This window comes from Protopterus annectens, chromosome 11.part0, assembly GCF_019279795.1.
Source record: "Protopterus annectens isolate FY-2018-M chromosome 11.part0, PAN1.0, whole genome shotgun sequence".
In the NCBI taxonomy this organism is placed as follows: domain Eukaryota; kingdom Metazoa; phylum Chordata; order Ceratodontiformes; family Protopteridae; genus Protopterus; species Protopterus annectens.
Genome location: NC_056745.1, coordinates 1,186,435,137 through 1,186,453,238, shown reverse-complemented (window position 1 = coordinate 1,186,453,238; position 18,102 = coordinate 1,186,435,137).

Below are 18,102 nucleotides of genomic sequence, written 5' to 3'. Positions count from 1 at the left end.
TGTGCATACACAACATAGCATACTGTACTATGCAGCATGTGTGTCCACATACCTGGCATATGTTGTTACTTTACATTATGTACAGTGACACACGCAACTACATGGGATATAATAGCCATATGTGCATTACTGACTTACCAGGCAACTCCAGGCTCATTGGTTGGTAGACAACCACCTCCACGATGGCAGCTAGTGTTTCTGGATGCTGTTCCCTGGGTGTCCCCAGACTGATGAGTAGCTCCTCGGTGTGTGTGAGTGGGGGCTGGGTTGGTGGCCCACCACCTGTTCCACCTTGTTCCCTGGCGAGTGCAGTGGCACGCTGTTTTGCATGTCGTATCAGGTCCATGCAGTGTCTGCGCACCTGCTGGTAGGTGTGGTTATGGCCACCCACATCATTCACCCTCCTGCATAGATCCTGCCACAGGTCATCCCACTGCTGGGCATGCTGTGGCACATGGCTGAACAACAAGTCATAGTTGTCATGGAGCAGTGGGATGAGGACATCATCCTCCTGGCGGGTGTATGCTGGGAGGCGTGTACGGGGCATTATCTGTAAAACATAATGATGGTGACAGGTCACAGTTTCAGAGATGTACAGAGATACTGCTGCACATACATTTCTATGACATCTACTGCATCTGCACAGTTATCTTTGCAAAGCACCATGACACTGACATGACTGATGTGTTTGTGTCACACATGTCACACCCATTATGCATTGGATATCATCACCATATATGTGTGTCGCCTCATTGCAGTGTTCATACTCCATGTAAATGCTGTCTTGCTGTGGGCATGTCTATCTGCCTGCACTTGTGTTCTTACCTATCTGCACATGCCTCGATGTGTCCACGGTACTACTGTTGACCTGGATGCTGTGTATATGTCACATATCAACACAGACACAGCCGGAATGGACTTGAGCAGTGACAATGCACACATACACATGGACACCTGTACATGCATGTGTTTTGCCATATACATCTACACAGCACTGTACAACTGTTCAACATCCTGACACGGATTGCCTGTATTACACATGTGATAGACATGGGACAATGGATAGTCAGATGACATTCGCAGGGTTGGTCATCAACCATAGCATGTGCGGGCAGGGTTTCCACGGTGTTACAGATGGCCATTGTGCCACCGCAAGCTGCATCAGTGCCACATTACTGATCCAGTCAGTTGATAGTACATCTACCATGCGGCCATCACACCATGTATGACTGGGATGACATCTGCAGCTTTGATGGACAGGCTTGCATGGTATGGCGGGAGTATGTCACATGTATGGCACAGGGATCTGTCCAGCCTGTGGCGATCCTAGTATTGGAATGGTGGCTGTCCATGGCATATGTCATATAGATCAGGATATGGACATGTAGCATGTCCATCATCATGGTGTAGCAAATGTCCTTCTGCAAGGTAGACGGCATGCTGCATAGTGGAGGTGTAGATTGTGAAGGCTGTTCTCACACATCCATGCATAGCCATTACCCCTTACAGGTGGTATGTGATCCAATATTGGTCACCACAGTGCTGTATATGCCTGGCCAGTAATCTCAGTGCTCATGGATGGCACCCTGACATGACATGGGTACCCCAGATGACTACCTAAGGGGCCTGGAGATGTCACCATGTCGGGGGTGCACAGCACCATCCCTTACACAGTGTCCATAATGTTGACCACAGCCTAGGTAGCAGTTTATGGGTACAGGGATGTTCACCTAGCGGTGACACTGCTGGTATCATCCATCAGACTGTGCACATATGTGACACACCTCACACACACAGCCCATTCTGTATGTTTTGTACAACACTGACACAGCTAAACTGATAGGTCATGGCCATTCACAGCCTCACATACACAGATGCCTAACATTTGTCTGTGTGTTATGGGCTACAATGAGGGTGGGGTACAACACACTAACCCTGTTCTACTGTATCTGGCACAGATGTGCTGTGCACATGTCACTGTTTCACCTTTTGTAGTTGTGGGTCTGTCAACAGGCCACTGGTGGAACACACCTGTGACATGCAAAGGTATTTGTAATCAGATATCCGTGCTATCTTGTACATCTGTACTGCTAACATCTACAGTGCTAATGGTTCATGGACATGCACACCATACTCAGCAGGGTTATAGTGCGGTGCCACCCTAAATGACTGTCATCACCTCTTGTGGGTTGATATTATCCAACACCCTATCTGTATTGTATGGTCATGCTAGGCACTTGTTCGGAACATGTGAGCATGTCATGAGCTACTGATTACTATAGCGCCCATTCCACGCCACTTCCCACAGGTACACTGGCTGTCCTACACTTCCCAGCTTGCTTAAGGTACGACAGCTGTTGTACACACATAACGCACATGTCCAACTGTCACATACCAGTGCTACTGCCTGTCTATATGAGGGATATGTCGTACATGTGGCAATAGAGCAATTGTGTCATGTACACATTCAATGCTCACTTCCCAACATACGGCACTACAGCCTGTAGGGGATGCACGTCTGCAGCCATGCTGGGCCATAGCTCTCAGGTGTACCTCATTACGGGGAACGTACCTCATTTGGGGTTCTGAAAGGTGCATGTTCCTCAAGGTTCCACATTGGCAGGGTACATCACACATTCATTGTTGTACATAGTTTACCTGCTAGCCATGGCTAGATAGATGAGAATCATATTAATTCATTGAAATATCTGTTTTATACATAAGACCAGCCTATTTTAGCCATCATATGCCCTTCCTAGTTGACACTGTTAGTAAGCCAGTTGTAAGTGTTCCATGTTTTGCCCATTTGTCACACTGTATGAGGGCTAATGTTCTTCATTTTGGGGACAGGAGGATGACAGCTATGGCTGGGAGTAATACTGTTGCTAACCCTGACTGCACCTGACAGTCATTTGGGGATGTGTAACATTCGCAACACACCCCACCCATCACATTGTCTCACATAATCTACACCACTGGCCACACCTATGAGGACAACCTGTGCAGTACGTCTCCATACTCACTGTAGGCACTAGAGGTAGCCCCCATCATGGAAGACAACATCACCAGCTTATAGCCCACAGACTCATGTGTGCCCACCACATACAGCCAATAGTGTGTTATAACATTCACAACACACCAGTCATAGCTGACTGTAGGGTGTCACACTGCAGTTCCCACAGCAGGCTACACAAGGCGTTAGTCACTTACATCTTGCTGTCGGGTAACTGCTTCTGCAACATAACCTATGCACCCATGCCACACCTCACCAGGTATGATATGTATGTCATTCGCCATGTTAGTGTGACTGCCCTGTGATGCCACTTCACAGACTATGTGTGCAGGGACATGCAATAGTTCACCAGTTTTATAGCCCTGAGGGTGTGGGCCTAGCCCTGGGGAGCATTTTGCATTCATCTGGACACGATACCACTGTACAGTGACCAACTGTGTCACTGCAACAGTTGCCTATGCTCCTATTGTTATTCCACAAGCATGTGGTATCTGTCCGCTATGACTGTCCTGGTCAAACACAATGCTGTGGCACAGATGACTTGCACCTGTCAGCCCTGGGAGTACAGCTCACATGCTAGGCTCTTGCTGCTTCTATACTGCCTGTCCTGCACAGCTTCCAATAACTGTCACTGGCAGGGCGGTAACTGGCATACACGACATAGGGTCATGTGACACATTGCTTGCATCTTCCCCTGTGACACACGCAGGCAAGGCACACCTCATAATGCACCACTCCAACATCTCTGCAGTGACTGGGACCTGCCTGTAGGCTCTGCAGAGCACACCTGCAATGACAGGTTATAGACGGACCATACCTTCCAGGCACATACCTAGACGGGCACACCCACAGCTGAGGGGTTCCCATATCCCACTATGTTGTCATACATCCTGGCAAGTTGCTTAGCACAATGCATCAGAGGTGCTCCACGTGCAACTAACTGTGTCCGGGACCGCTATACACATTGTAACAAGTGACAGAGTCAACATCATACCCCACGAGTAACATACCTTCTATGGTGGTATAGTGGACAGTGGGCCTCAGCTACTACAGATGTGTGACTGACACTACCCCACACTTCACTGGGATAGCCACTCATGTACCAACACATCCATGAGTCATACCCTCCACTCAGCTGTATCAACACATACACACCACCTCCAGGACCTACATTACCCTTGGCATGGACACTACCACCATGTGACTGATGTTACACACCTGGGGTTATCCCCTCATTGGTGGATTCCAAACGTATGCTAATCTACCATGTTAGCCACATCCCGGAAACACACCCATCACAGCATACACACTACACCTACTACAGACGTCTGCTGACAGTGGTTGTTGACATCATGACACCCGTGCAGATGGACAATGCACATACAAATGCTGACACATACCCCAGTGCACTTAATTAGCATGTACACAACTGCATGGATCATGCTATTCCACACAGAGCCATGATGGTACACACCAGATAACAGACACCACTCTGGTGGTCATGTTCCACGGACATATGATGTACAACAACAGGTGTAGGCTGTTGCACAGTGGTGTACATTCCCATGTGTGCGGTGGCTCACTGGTCAGCCGTGGTGGGGCCAAAGGGTCCCTCATCACATACTCCCAGACTAGCTACGTAAACATGACTGCCACACATTCCGGGGTGTACCACCAGGCATTATGGTGGTATGTCAGTATTCAATGTCAACACCCACATCTGCTGTCACATACAACAGTCACTCAGGAACATTGCAGACCCAGGTATTGTTGGTAACATGCTGGAGGATGGATTCAATGCTGACAGTACACCCTCTCACTCACTACAGGGCCGCAATCCATACATGAACATTGTGGTGTCCCTGTGGTCACACCTACACAGTACTGACCTACATTCTATGTGCCCTGGGACACTGGCCCCATGTCACCTTCCAACGTCCCAGGCTGTGATGTCCACCAACCTCCAAATTACATATCTCACCACTAGGCCACCATATTCAGTAATAGCCTTGTTTCAGACATTGTAGACCATGAATGGCACATGGCAGCATTTATCACACTACACACAGGTGGCACCACATTGCACGAGTGGGACTATAGTCCTACACACCTGACTGGACTGTTCTGCATGGCTATGGGGCACATCATCAGGGACGTCATTCTCAGAGGCATTGTTGGTCTCCCGTCCTCTGTTGCCACCCGGGTTGGGCTTGTTAAGGCCAGAGCATGGCCCCTACCCATGGTGGACTCCTTTCATACAGTTACCAGGGCAGTTGCTGATGGTATGGGAGTCCACACATCCTACATTGTCCTCTCATTGCCTTTCAGCACCATTCCCCATTCTGGTATTGACAACATACACATCCACCTGCACATCGTACCCTGTGTCTCATGATGTTATGCTATGTGGCTCATGGACAGGACACACAGTGAGGCCAGCATACCATAGTACCTACTACATGTCAGGTACTTTGGCATACCACGGTCCTCAGTCATAGGGCCCCTTCATGTTATGTATATGCTTCCCTGTGGAATAGGCTGGCACAGGGGACTTTCCCTGCCTGGCTTTAGAACCCCTACATACCAAGTGCCATGATTTCTCCACCAGCTGATACTGACTCCAACCATATGGATGTCGCTGTGACAGATACATAATATGACTATCATGGCAGCAAGCTGCATGACACAAGGTGCATGCACATCGCCTTTGCATTACACCATTCACCCACTGACTATCACATGGATGGTGGTCCCCTACATACATATCACATTGTACATGTTTGCAGTACACACATATGTCGCACCCACTCCTGTGGTTACCGTATTGCCACTGTGGCGTGGATATCCTCCTACATGGCCACACCTATCTGCACTGGGTGTGTAACTGGTACATAGGCACCCATTGTCCCTCTGAACACATGACATCTACACACATTCAAGGGTACACCACCCCATTTAGGGTGTACCTTACACAACAGCTACAGCTTTACATGCCACAACATTGACACACCATGACGTTTACTAAGCTCCGACAGTGTCGATTTGTGGCTGCACTACGGACACCACATCTGTACACATTTGCATACTACATACTCAGGAGTGACCTCTGCTGATCAGACAGGACCCATGTCCACAACATTATTGATGGATATACTCCTCATACGCAACATAAGCAGAGGCCACTGTGAGCAACATGCTCATGGATATGTGCACACATGCCACAATGAGTGGGATGTGCTTCTGGGTTACATTCCCAGACCAGACACTCACCATGCTGTGGAACATAAGTCCTCAGTACATCACGCAGGGACACTCAGTAGCACTGTTCATGTGATACCTCCCTTGGTGGTTGGGAGACACATGTAGGCCTGGGATCACTGCAGTGGCTGTACTGTGCAGTGGTGCAGGTGATGCCTGGCTCTGCTCTTCACAGGGCACTACCCTGGAGAGGTGGCACTAGTGTGAACACTGTAGTTGTGCTTACACATGGACTTGACAGACTGCATAGTACCCCACTATGCACCTGTGCAGCTATTACTTGTCCTTTGTGCATGGTTACTTGGTAGCCCTTCCATTTAGATTAGCTATCATGCTATTACTATGTCCCATACCTACAGGCCATATGTATCCTGTTATTGTACATACCGATAGACGGTACCTGTGGTATGCATGTTATGCCTGTTATGCTGTGTTGAATATCTGTCATATCTACCTATAATACTATACATTACACACATTTCACATAGTATCCCATGATGCAAAGCATACTTGCTCAGCGGGACCACCTTACATATGTCACTAACGTTATTTGCCCATACACATGCGTGCTATGACAGTAGATCAACATATACTATCCCCTGCTATGGCACGTCCTTGTTGGACATACCCTACCACTGATGGCGGGTTGTATGGCATTGTTCTGTGTAATGGCCTCATGTAGCATCCCTTCTGGTGTCTGTGCTATGTACCTTGTGTCCCACTGCTGGACGCACAGATTCTACAAGTGTTAGTATGCTCAGCAAGACATCACTACATAAATACCTTTCCCCACTTTATGCATTGTGGACACGTTTAATTAATGCAAACCAGGCTATACATACAGTAAAACTAATTAATACAGATCATGCTATACATAACCTTACATATCGGGCATTCTACATACCTTATCGTCGTTACGGCGTTTCGATTCTATCTGTCTCACAGTGTTTCCAATGTTTTTAGGTATGAGCATACGGTTTGAATGTCTGGCGAGTCATCCTTATATACGTCGATACCTGAAACATGTGGATTCTTCCCGCCAATTGGTGTTCCTGAGTGACTAATTACTTGCATATCAGCTGTGCAGCTACTCCATTCGCCAATTACACAGTGACAGTGGGGTATAATTGGATTCTCCACTTGGGCGTTGCCTATTTGCCCTACCTTCGGGGAGACGGTCTGTATTGTGTTTTGTTATGTGTAACTGCAACTGCTATGCATGGAGACAAGTATAGTTTGGATTCATGTCCCCCATGGATTGTGTGTGACAGGTAGAGTATTTGGTTCAACATGTGGGTGTACCTGTCATCCCGACGTCTGATAACGGAGTATTGCAATCAATACCTGTAACATGGCTGTTTGTTTCATTATACTACGCCTGCAATTTTGCATGTCGCCTTTAATTGTGTCTCCCACACGGTATGTTGAGGGTTCTGCAGATATAATTGACTGACTGGATGTATGTGCTGCTATTACAGTTTATATTGCTTTAGTTTCTAGTGTGGGGGATGTTGGTGGTTGTACGTAACATATACGGTTTGTGGGCCTTGCATTTCTACATAATCCGTATATATGTGTGTGGGCTCCGTCCCTGATTAGAGAGCTAACAGTTAGTAGACTTATGTTACGGGATTGTACGTTGGGCCATTGTTAATTGGTTTCTATATCGTCTGCAGGTAAGCTTGCTACTTGTATACCTGCATAATTGCAGCGATATATCAGGGGATATGTGTAGGTGACAGCTATCCCTTGTATTTCTGTCTCAGATATTTGCAGTCATTGTGGTTGTGTTGTTAAAAGAGCCTGTTTGCCATGGGTTGCCACCTTATCATATGGTCATTGTTGGACACTTGCGGGACACAAAGCGGTGTTTACAGGCCAACACGTGGCCACGGTCAGTACACAGGTAGCACATACTTTTATGCTCACTACATACCTATTGTTGTGTGACTTTGGATACCTATCATATTGCATGTGACATTTAAGTTTCTTACATACAGGCATGACTATTAAATACGACTGTTACATTATATATGGGACATATTTATGTCCTACCATCTCGGACATTTGCCCTTTGTACTGTTTTATGTCAGGACACACCTGCCCAGCATGGGGATGTCCCTCCTGCTGTGGTACAGGTCGTAACCGTATGCCTACGTCTAGCTATACCCACACCTACCATACTGGTCTGCCTCTGACTTGGCACCAACATACACATGTTGCGGACACACACACATTACAGTCACACAGAAACGCACACGGCACCCTCGACGCACACTTACACAGACTCAGTTGAACACAGTACCTACGTGAACCGCGACACCATCAGCGGTGACTAACCATCCCGTCATATCCTCATACTATTACTCGCAGATGTACTGTTCCGGTACTGTGTTCTATCGGTCTTTCAGCCTCGTGGTTACGCATGTCGGTATGTTACACATACCTTGGTTGGCGGTATCCTATTTATTTGTACCTCCATGATGTTATGAATGTCGTTGGTCTATCTATCATATTTGCAGATATCGCTGAATCCATCTATATCACCATATATCCCTCTATTGCCCTTTCTATCTGTATCATATATATGCATATGTGTACATATATATATATCTATATCTATATATATATATATATATATATATATCTATATCTATATATATATATATATATATATATATATATATCTATATATATATATATCTATATATATATCTGCTGTGTCAGGTCTCCTATCTTTGCAATCCAATACCTCCCCTCCTTTCTTTGCATTCACATGCCTCCCCTATCTTGTTTTCAGGTTTCTGCAAGCGGACTTGTCAGCTGCCGTCGATTGGCCTTCGTGGGTTGATTGGTGTTGATTGCTCATTAGTACTCCAATTACCCTACTTCCGCATTTCCTTCTTTTCTTCCCCTGTCCTTCCTGTTTATGCTATTGTTTGCGGGCGCGTCTGATTACTGGGTTTCGCACGTTTCATCCTCGTACACATGCGCTTTTGGCCACCATGTGTGCTCTCAGCTAAACGATTCCTCCCCACCCCTGTCCTGCAGCTTTGCTTAGCAACGGACAGGCCAGATTTGCACTGCTCCAATGTGCTTAGTGCTACGGTGGCACACCCCTCTGCTGATGTCATGTATCTCCTCTGAGCCACTCCTCGGTGTTATACCGCTGCGCCGTATGGTACAACCTTCATCCGGCGGGACATTTGCGATTCAGTATTATCTGCCTCATTTGCATGGCATTGACTACTAATTCATAGTTACCGCGCCGAACACTATCACAAGCCCTTAGCAATCCTTGCACCTTGGTTGTGGTGTTCCATGCCTACCATTGTGTATTATGCTGTAAACCTGATTTCTATTACGTTGCGATTTTATGACATTTTTATATTATTTCTTTATGTTACAGCTTCCGCACACATGCCCTGCGGTTCTGCTGTACGTTACTGTGGACATGACATTAAATGTTGTTATATACGCATCGTGCATCTTTTCTTATACCATTGGCTGTGTATTTCGCCATTGGCATATGTTCACTTTGTGATACCTGGGTCTGGCCCTCTTCCGTAGCTCCGATGTTATGTTTGGGAAAATGTAAACCGTGTTTTTTGGTTTACATTTCCATGGGCTTACACTACGCCTGCACCACTTCATGAATCGCTATATGCCTTCATTTGCATGGTGGAACACTGCACATGGGGTGATTTGCATACCTACGCTGGGGGCTGCGCAGATGTGGGGTACGCCGGTAGTGCACGTGGAATTGGATCGTACCTGAATCGCTCGGTGGCCATATTTGGCGTTATAACGCCTACGCTATGCGTGCGCCTGGCACAAGCTTCATGAATCACGGGGTTGAGCTATTTGCACACATACATGCTAACTCCATGGTCAGACAAACTTTGATAAAAGATAAATCATAGAAAAAAAATAAAATTCAGCTCCCTCAACTTTGTATCCTCTCGCTTGAAAACAAAGGAAGGCGTGTGTGATAAAAAACAGTTCAGTATACTAAAATGCCACCAACATGTTTCATGCAGTCTGATATTTACAGTATTTCAGGATATAAAACTGTACCAATTGATCAGCTGTAATACTCCTGACCTTGTGTATAGTGAGACATTTGTTACTGTGCAGTTCAGTGCTATAGAACAGTTCACACCCTTAAAATGTGCAAAAGATTTTCAGTCTACTGTCAAAATGAAAACTCTTCATTACAGAAAGTTCTGTCGTAACATATTGCTTGTTCCCTGCCCTGGATTAAGCGCCTTATGGGCCTGGATTTGTAAGGTTGGATTGCCCTATTCCAGACAACAAGTCCTATAAAATATAAGATGCTGTGTAGTGGTAAAGGAAAATGTCTTTTCATTTTTACTGTAATTGTAACTTGTTAAATATTCATTTTAAGACAATGATCCCATTCTGCGTCTGTTTCATTAGGTTGTTTCACCACCCATTTGACTCTGCTTTCTCTTCTTGTTCGGTTATCGTACCCCTGCCACTTTGCTTCTTCTTTTCCAACTGTATAGGCTACCTAGTAACATAGGCTATACATATCTGTGCATACTTGATGTTAACTACTCTTCATTTACCAGAATTTTGAAGCTGGAGGTTCACAGTGCGAACCTGCAATAAATGAGCAACACTAGCTTTATCATGCTCCCCTCCCCCCATTTTCACACTGTTTAGAAGCATCATTTAAACTTTGTTTGCTACCAGCAGTTCTAAAAAAATGCATTTGTTTTAAAAAATAAAGAAGGAAAACAAGTGAGGATGCAGGAAGGTATGTGTGAAATAATTAAAGATTGTGTAGCACAATCGTTTGTTAAAAAATAAATAAATGAAAAAGGAAAATATGAAATAAGTAGGCTAAATAAGGAAGATAATGAATACTTGGAAAAATATAAATATTAAAGAATTAAATGAAGCATTGAAAGATATAAATATGAACACAGCAATGGGATTAGATGGCATTGAATATCATATGCATAATGAAATGGAGAATTGGCAAAAAGCTATATTTATAGAAGTATTGAATGAATGGTTGAGTGGAGACTGCATGCCCTCCCTGCGGTTGCGTGGGTTTCCTCCAGGTGCTCCTGTTTCCTCCCACAGTCCAAAGACATGCAGAAAGTGGACTGGACACTCTAAATTGGCAGTGTGTGTGAGTGAGTGGTACGGATGAACTACTGAGGCAGGGCTAGCCACCTAGTGGTGTAAACCCTTGTGTGAGATGATTGCTACTGTTGAAGTGACACCTTGACCCCATGTGCAAAATGGGAAAAAGGGGTTGAGGATAGATTGATGGATGGTTTTGAAACTGAACCACATTAACCTTTGTCACACACACCATTGTTAAAACAATTCACTGCAGTGTGGTCTGTCTCAGGCAGTATCTTTGTTTAATATCTCACTAAAAAAGTAGCCCTCTCCTTCCGCATTTACTTTGTCTCCTCTGATGTGATGCCTTCACCTTAACTTTATTGTTGGTTTTACTTTGCTGCCACTAAAGCTGCATTGCTACTGTGTAACATTCAGGGTCTGTAACCACTACTGGTGTGGCTGTGATTACCCCAGTGAGTAAGTGAGGAGTATTCTTGTCCTTTGATTCTATAGACATATGGGCATTGTATCTTTTGAAATACACACCTAGCTATTAATTTCCCTGTGTTTCTTTTTCCTAATAATGAAAGTATATATCAATATCTATATATATATATATATATATATATATATATATATATATACACACACACACACACACACACACACACACACACACACACACACACACACACACACACACACACACACACACACACACAAAATTATATTAAAATGGACAAAGAATATTGACCAGTTAGATTATTGGTTGCCTGCACATTAAGTCTGTTCTACTGCATAGGAGAAAACTAGTGTAAGCTACCTGGGCCTCACTTTCAGTTACAGATCCTTTCTTCCTCACAGACTTCATCTTACCAAGTCATTTATCACGGTAAACTTTTAATACAGAAATACTCAAAAAATAAATAAATAAATAAACAGTTATAAGAAACACATCCCAACTCAAAGACATTGCTAAAGCTGTATAAAAAATATATGGAAAACAGGAAGTCGACCACTCAAACCTAGGAGTCAGATTACAGACAGGCAAATATACACAGGAATGCATTGTTTCACCTACAGAAAAAATGTAAAGATATAGTACACAGAAGTAAAACACTGCATAAATACAAATGCATATTAAAATAAGAAGAAAATATACACAAAAATACCCATGATTAATTTAAGAAGAGTTATGGAGGTTGCATTAATGCTTGATCTAACCATGACACAGAGCACCTTTACAGGGCCAAGATTGTTTGTGTCTTTCAGCTTTTCCCGGTTAGGGGTCGCCACAGCAGAACTCCGGTCCGCTGATGATTGGCAGCAGGTTTTTACGTGCTGGCTTGCCGGGCCTAATGCACAACCTTCAATGAAGGAACACCCATTCACACATGTCACCACACAGAAAACGCTCTGAGAATCGAACGGGCAACGTCTAACTGTGAGGCGCCAATGCTACCGCAGCACCACCACCGCAGTGTTTGCATTACTGCTTGATATATGTGCCTTTTAGCTTTCAGGAAGTACCACCAAAACAATTACCATCATGAGTAATTTTAACTCATTCCCTCCAATGGAGCTCTGGAAGTTTGCACTGTAACTTCCAATGGGAGGAGCCTAAGCTTTTTGATAAAATCGAATTATGTCTTCAGATTTCAAATAGCTGTTCATACTTCTGGAATAACAGGAGCTACTGAAGAAGTGTAAATGGCAAACTATTTTTATGGTGGTAGAAATCTTTAGGTTCTAGTCTTTAAACAGTATTTTATAAGTCATGACAAACCAGTAACTACTAAGTTTATAATACTTTGCAAACAACAATGCCTCAGCAACCACTCAAGTTACACACATATTGTCTGTCTACAGTATTTTCTTCATCCAGCTGAGGCCTTTATATGAAGCTGAGCAGTTCTGTTTTACTTGGTTGTAAAGATATTAAAAAAACATGAAATTTATGACAAATATAAATACATAAATAGACAACAATTAATATCTCTTTACCTGCAGGAGGCAGAGGTCAAATAGCAACACAGTTGTATTTGCCATTGTGTAAGCTTTAAGATGATATATTTTAATACTTTATATTTATTTATTTATTTTCAGTTTGATTACCGGGGAAGTCCACTGGGCCAAGAAGTGTCCATTTTCAGTGGAGGCCCGGGGAGAAAAGCTCCGTAGGCAGTACAATCAAGGTTACATAATGCTAGAGGGAAATACAAGAGAAATATACAAACAGTCAGGAATGCATAATAAACATTGAAGAGGCAATTAGATATTTGCAATATTTACATACTTAGAGTCAAGTGAAAGTCAGCTAAATCTATTTTGGAGGAATAGAAATGAAATATGAGAGTAGATAGGTGCAGGAGTATAGAGAGCTTAATGGAGAAGTCCCTAGAATTTATATAGGATGAAAGCAAGAACATTTCCATTTGGATGATAGGTGTAAAAAAAGTTGGGTCTTGAAGGATTTTGTGTGAGGTATAGTGATGGAGGGGGAGAGTTCCATTTTTTACCTAGAGAGAAGGAGAGTAGAAGCTGGCCAGCGGGATGTTTGGGTTTGTGAATGGAGATTAGGTTTTGGTGTTCAGATCTCAGAGATCTGTTTGGGATGTATGGGGAAGGATGTTAGTTAAGGCTGGGCATTTATCTTGGTAGAATATTAATTATTAATATTATATTAATATTAATTAGTGAACGGTGGTTAGTTGGAGATAGTCTAGGTGGTTAAGGAGTTCTAACCACTTCAGAGATTGTAGGGTAAGGTAGTGGTGAGTTGAGGTTTTGGATTTAATGGCAAATTTAGAGATCTTATTATAGCAACCTTCAAGTTTTGAGGTATAGGAAGCTGACAGATTAGTTAGAAGAGGGGCTCCATATAGTAGAGAGGGTAGGAGGAAGGTGATTGCCAAGGTGTGCCTAGAGGAGTTTGAAAGAAATTGATTATTCCTGTAGAGATTACCTAACTTTTGGTGGGTTTTCTTTATGTTTTGTTGTATGTGGAGATTGAACTTGAGGCATTCATTTATGGTAATGCCAAGGAGTTTTGTGGAAGGGACCACTTCTATAGCAGTGTTGGTTTGGCTTAGAACATTGAAAGCGTTTTTGTCAAAGGAAGAAGCTTTGGTTGGGAGGAAAATTAGTATTTTAGATTTATTGGCGTTGAGGGAGAGATGGTTTTGGTGCATCCAGTTCTCTGCAGTGGAAAAAGCTATTTGTGTTTTAGTCGGTAGTTCAGAAAAGTTGGAGGCGGCACAAACTAAGGTAGAGTCATCAGCGTATTTGATGACTGTAGTGTCAGGGATGATAGTGTGAAGGTTATTTATAAAGATGTTGAAAAGCATGGAACTGAGGATGGACCCTTGAGGAACGCCGGTAGGTGTAGGCAAGAAGGTAGAGGTAGAGTCCATCCATCTGACAGCCTGAGATCTGTTGGAAAGGTAACTGGAGAATCAGGATAGAGTATTAGGGGAGAGATTAAGGTTGGCGAGATGAAAGAGAAGGTGTGTATGGGAGATGGTGTCAAAGGCTTTAGAAAGATCTAGCAGTACTGTGGATACAAGAAGTCCAGAATCTTGGGCTTGATTAACAGTTTCTAGGAAGGACAGTAGGGCAGTTATGGTACTGTGACTGGGACGGAAGCCGTGTTGGGTGGATGTAAGTAACTGATTCTAAGTTAAGTAGGGCAAAATTTGGTGGTGGACACATTTTTCTAGAATTTTAGATATTTTAGAGAGTAGGGCAATGGGGCGGAAGTTGGAAATTGTGGTGTTTTTACCTCACTTTGTGAAGAGGTAGAATGTAGGCTGAACACCAAAGTTTGGGTACGTATGACTCTTTTTTTTTAGGATATGTTAATCAGGATACTAATTGGGAGAGCAATACCTTCGGCTGCGCATTTGAGGAAGGAGGGGGAATGTTGTCAGGGGCATTAGAGCATGGCTTTAGTTTGGATAAGAGCTTTTTTATAAAAATTGTGGAAACTGGTTTGAGCTGGAACATAAAGGGACAGTTATTAGGGTTGTTGGGAGTAGAGTTGAGGGAGTTGGGTGGGTTATTGTCTGGAAATGTTTTGGTTAGCTTAGCTATAGATTCTGTAAAGAAAGTGTTGAAGTGAGAGCTCAGCTCCATGTCAGTTAAACTAGGGTCAGGGCAGGGGTTATTCCTTGACCCTGGATGGAGAAGAGTGTTAACAGATTTCCAGAATTGTTTTGGGTTCTTCTTATTATTGGACTGAAGTTTATTGTAGTAGTTTTTTTTTGTCCAAGGTGATTAATTTTTTTACTTGGTTGCGGAGTAGGGTATATTGGAGCAAGGCAGTAGACAGTTTATTTTTCTGAAAAAGCTTCCAGGATTTGTCTCTGAGAAGCATGGTTTGTTTAATCTCTTTGGTCAGCCAAGGAGCAGAATTGGCTTTGATTCGTTTGTTTCTTAGGGGGGCTAGGGAGTTAAGAGTATTTAGGAAGATAGAGTTAAAATGCTCTACAGTGTTGTCAAGGGGGAGAGTGTTTAGGATTTGCCAGTTAATTTGTTTAAAAATGTTTGAGAAAATTGTGGGGTTGACGTTGCTAAGGTTAAGAGTTTGAATGTAATGATGCTGGTATTGGGAGGAGTTAATTGAGCGATGAATGAAGGCAGGGAGATGGTCACTGAAGGTGTCAGGGATAGTGCCAGAGAGAGTGATTTTGTTAGGATGGGAGACTAAAATCCAATCTATGATGGACCCTGGGAGGTGGTCTTTGTTAGGACGGGTTGTAGAATGGATTACTTGGGTGAATTGTAAAGGTTATAGGCTAGGGAGGGGGAAGGTGTGTTGATTTTATTCCAGTCAATATTGACGTCACCTAGAATAAAGGTTTCATATTTTATTTCAGTTGACGCCCAGTGGAGAATATTCTCAAGGGTAGAGATATTATCGCCTGGGGAGATATAAAAAGAAATAATGCAGATATTTTTATGTTTATTTAATCGGAGGAGGCTCGCTGTTATTTCAGTATTTTTGAACTGTGGGGTTGGGATTTGAAGAGGGATTAGGGAGAGAAGGTTAGAGTAGATTAGGGCAGAGCCTCCACCTTTTTTATTTAATCGGTCACTCCTGAGGATGTGGAAACCTGGAGGTAAGATTTCAGAATCAGTAATATGAGGTTTTAGTCAGGTTTCAGAGATGGCTAGGATGTCAGGTTGGTTGTGATTGATCCAAGCATGTACATGGTGAATTTTGTTGTTAAGGCTCTGGGCATTGATAGTGAAGACTTTAAGAGTGCTAAGAGAGGAAGCAGGAGAAGAAGGGGAAGGGGGGAAAGGCTTATTTGAAGTAGGGGAAGAAAGGGGCAGGGGCCAGGGTTAGGATGTATGTCTCCAGATAAGCCTAGGACATTACAGGTGATAACTTTTAGCCTTTTATGTATGGATAGTAGGAAGTTGTTTGGGGTTAGTGGAAATTTAAGAGAGAAGTTTTTTGTAGATGTGGAGAATAGTTTGGGATGGAAAAGGTGCAGTAGGTTGGGAGGGATAAGGGAGGGGGATATGGAGTGGAAGTGAGAGAGTAGAAGAGGTTGCAGGTGAGAGTAAGGGATAGTTTGAGTAGAAGGTAGGTATGGGAGAGCTTTTGAGGAGTACGAAGTAGCATGATAGAGAGGAATTAGTAAGATGAGAAGGGAGCAGGGTGTTGGGAAGTATAGAGGATTTGGGAGGGCATGTTAAGAATGGGTGGGGTAAGGAAGGGAGAAATAAGAAAGGAAGTAGTAAGCTAGTTGAGGAGAGAAAGTAAAGAAGTAGAAGGGAGATAGTAGAAGGAAGGGAGAAATAAGAAAGGAAGTAGTAAGCTAGTTGAGGAGAGAAGGTAAAAAAGTAGAAGGGAGATAAAAATTTGTAGACAGGAGAGGGAAAGATTAAGTGTAGTGAGATTTGGGAGGAGTAAGTGTGGGTAGGGAAATAAGAGGGGGTTGAGATTAGTTAATTGATGTAGGAATGATGGGTAATAGTAAGAGGACTGTGATTGGTTAATAGAAATGGTGGGAGGAGTATGTGAGGGATAAATGTAGAGATGCTGTGGCGGGTGAGATTTTGGGGCAGGGTAGGTGAGCTGAGTGAGCCCGCAGGGCGAACGGAGCGGGAAGAGCCAGAGAAGGAGAAAGTGAGGAAGACAATAAGTAAAGAGTGATAGTCAGAAGGTAAGTTTTGCAGAGATGTGTAATAGGTAGAAAGATTTACAGAGAAGTGGAGTAGTGGGTAGATGTATAGGTGAAAGACAGTGGGAAAAGGTAAGAGACTTCAAAAAAGGATAGAGAAGGGCTGTTTATAATGCAAAGAGGATAGGTAATCCTTGGACAGTAGTGAGGGAGAGAGCAGAGGAAAAGATGTCAGAGGGCTGTTTTAGGGGAGATGAGGAAGGAGAGGGTAAAGTAGAGGGGACAGCAAGAAGGTAGAGGAGCACCACATAGTGGCCAGTCAGTCTAATGCAGTAGAGTCCCCAGGTAGAGATATCAGATAAAGGGAGGAAGGAGCTATCGTGGTTCAGGATAGGGGGTATAAATTAAGGGGAGAACTAGGAGTAAAAGCAGCAAAGAAGAGGGGGTGGTGGCTGCTGGCTAGCCTGGCAGGGAAGCACACTGTGACCTAGTAGAAATCAAATGAAATATTGCAATGTCTTAGAGTAGTACACATACTTTCTTGTAATCCTTGCTGTGAGTAGCACTCAGGGAGCAGTATGGCCTTTCAGTTTT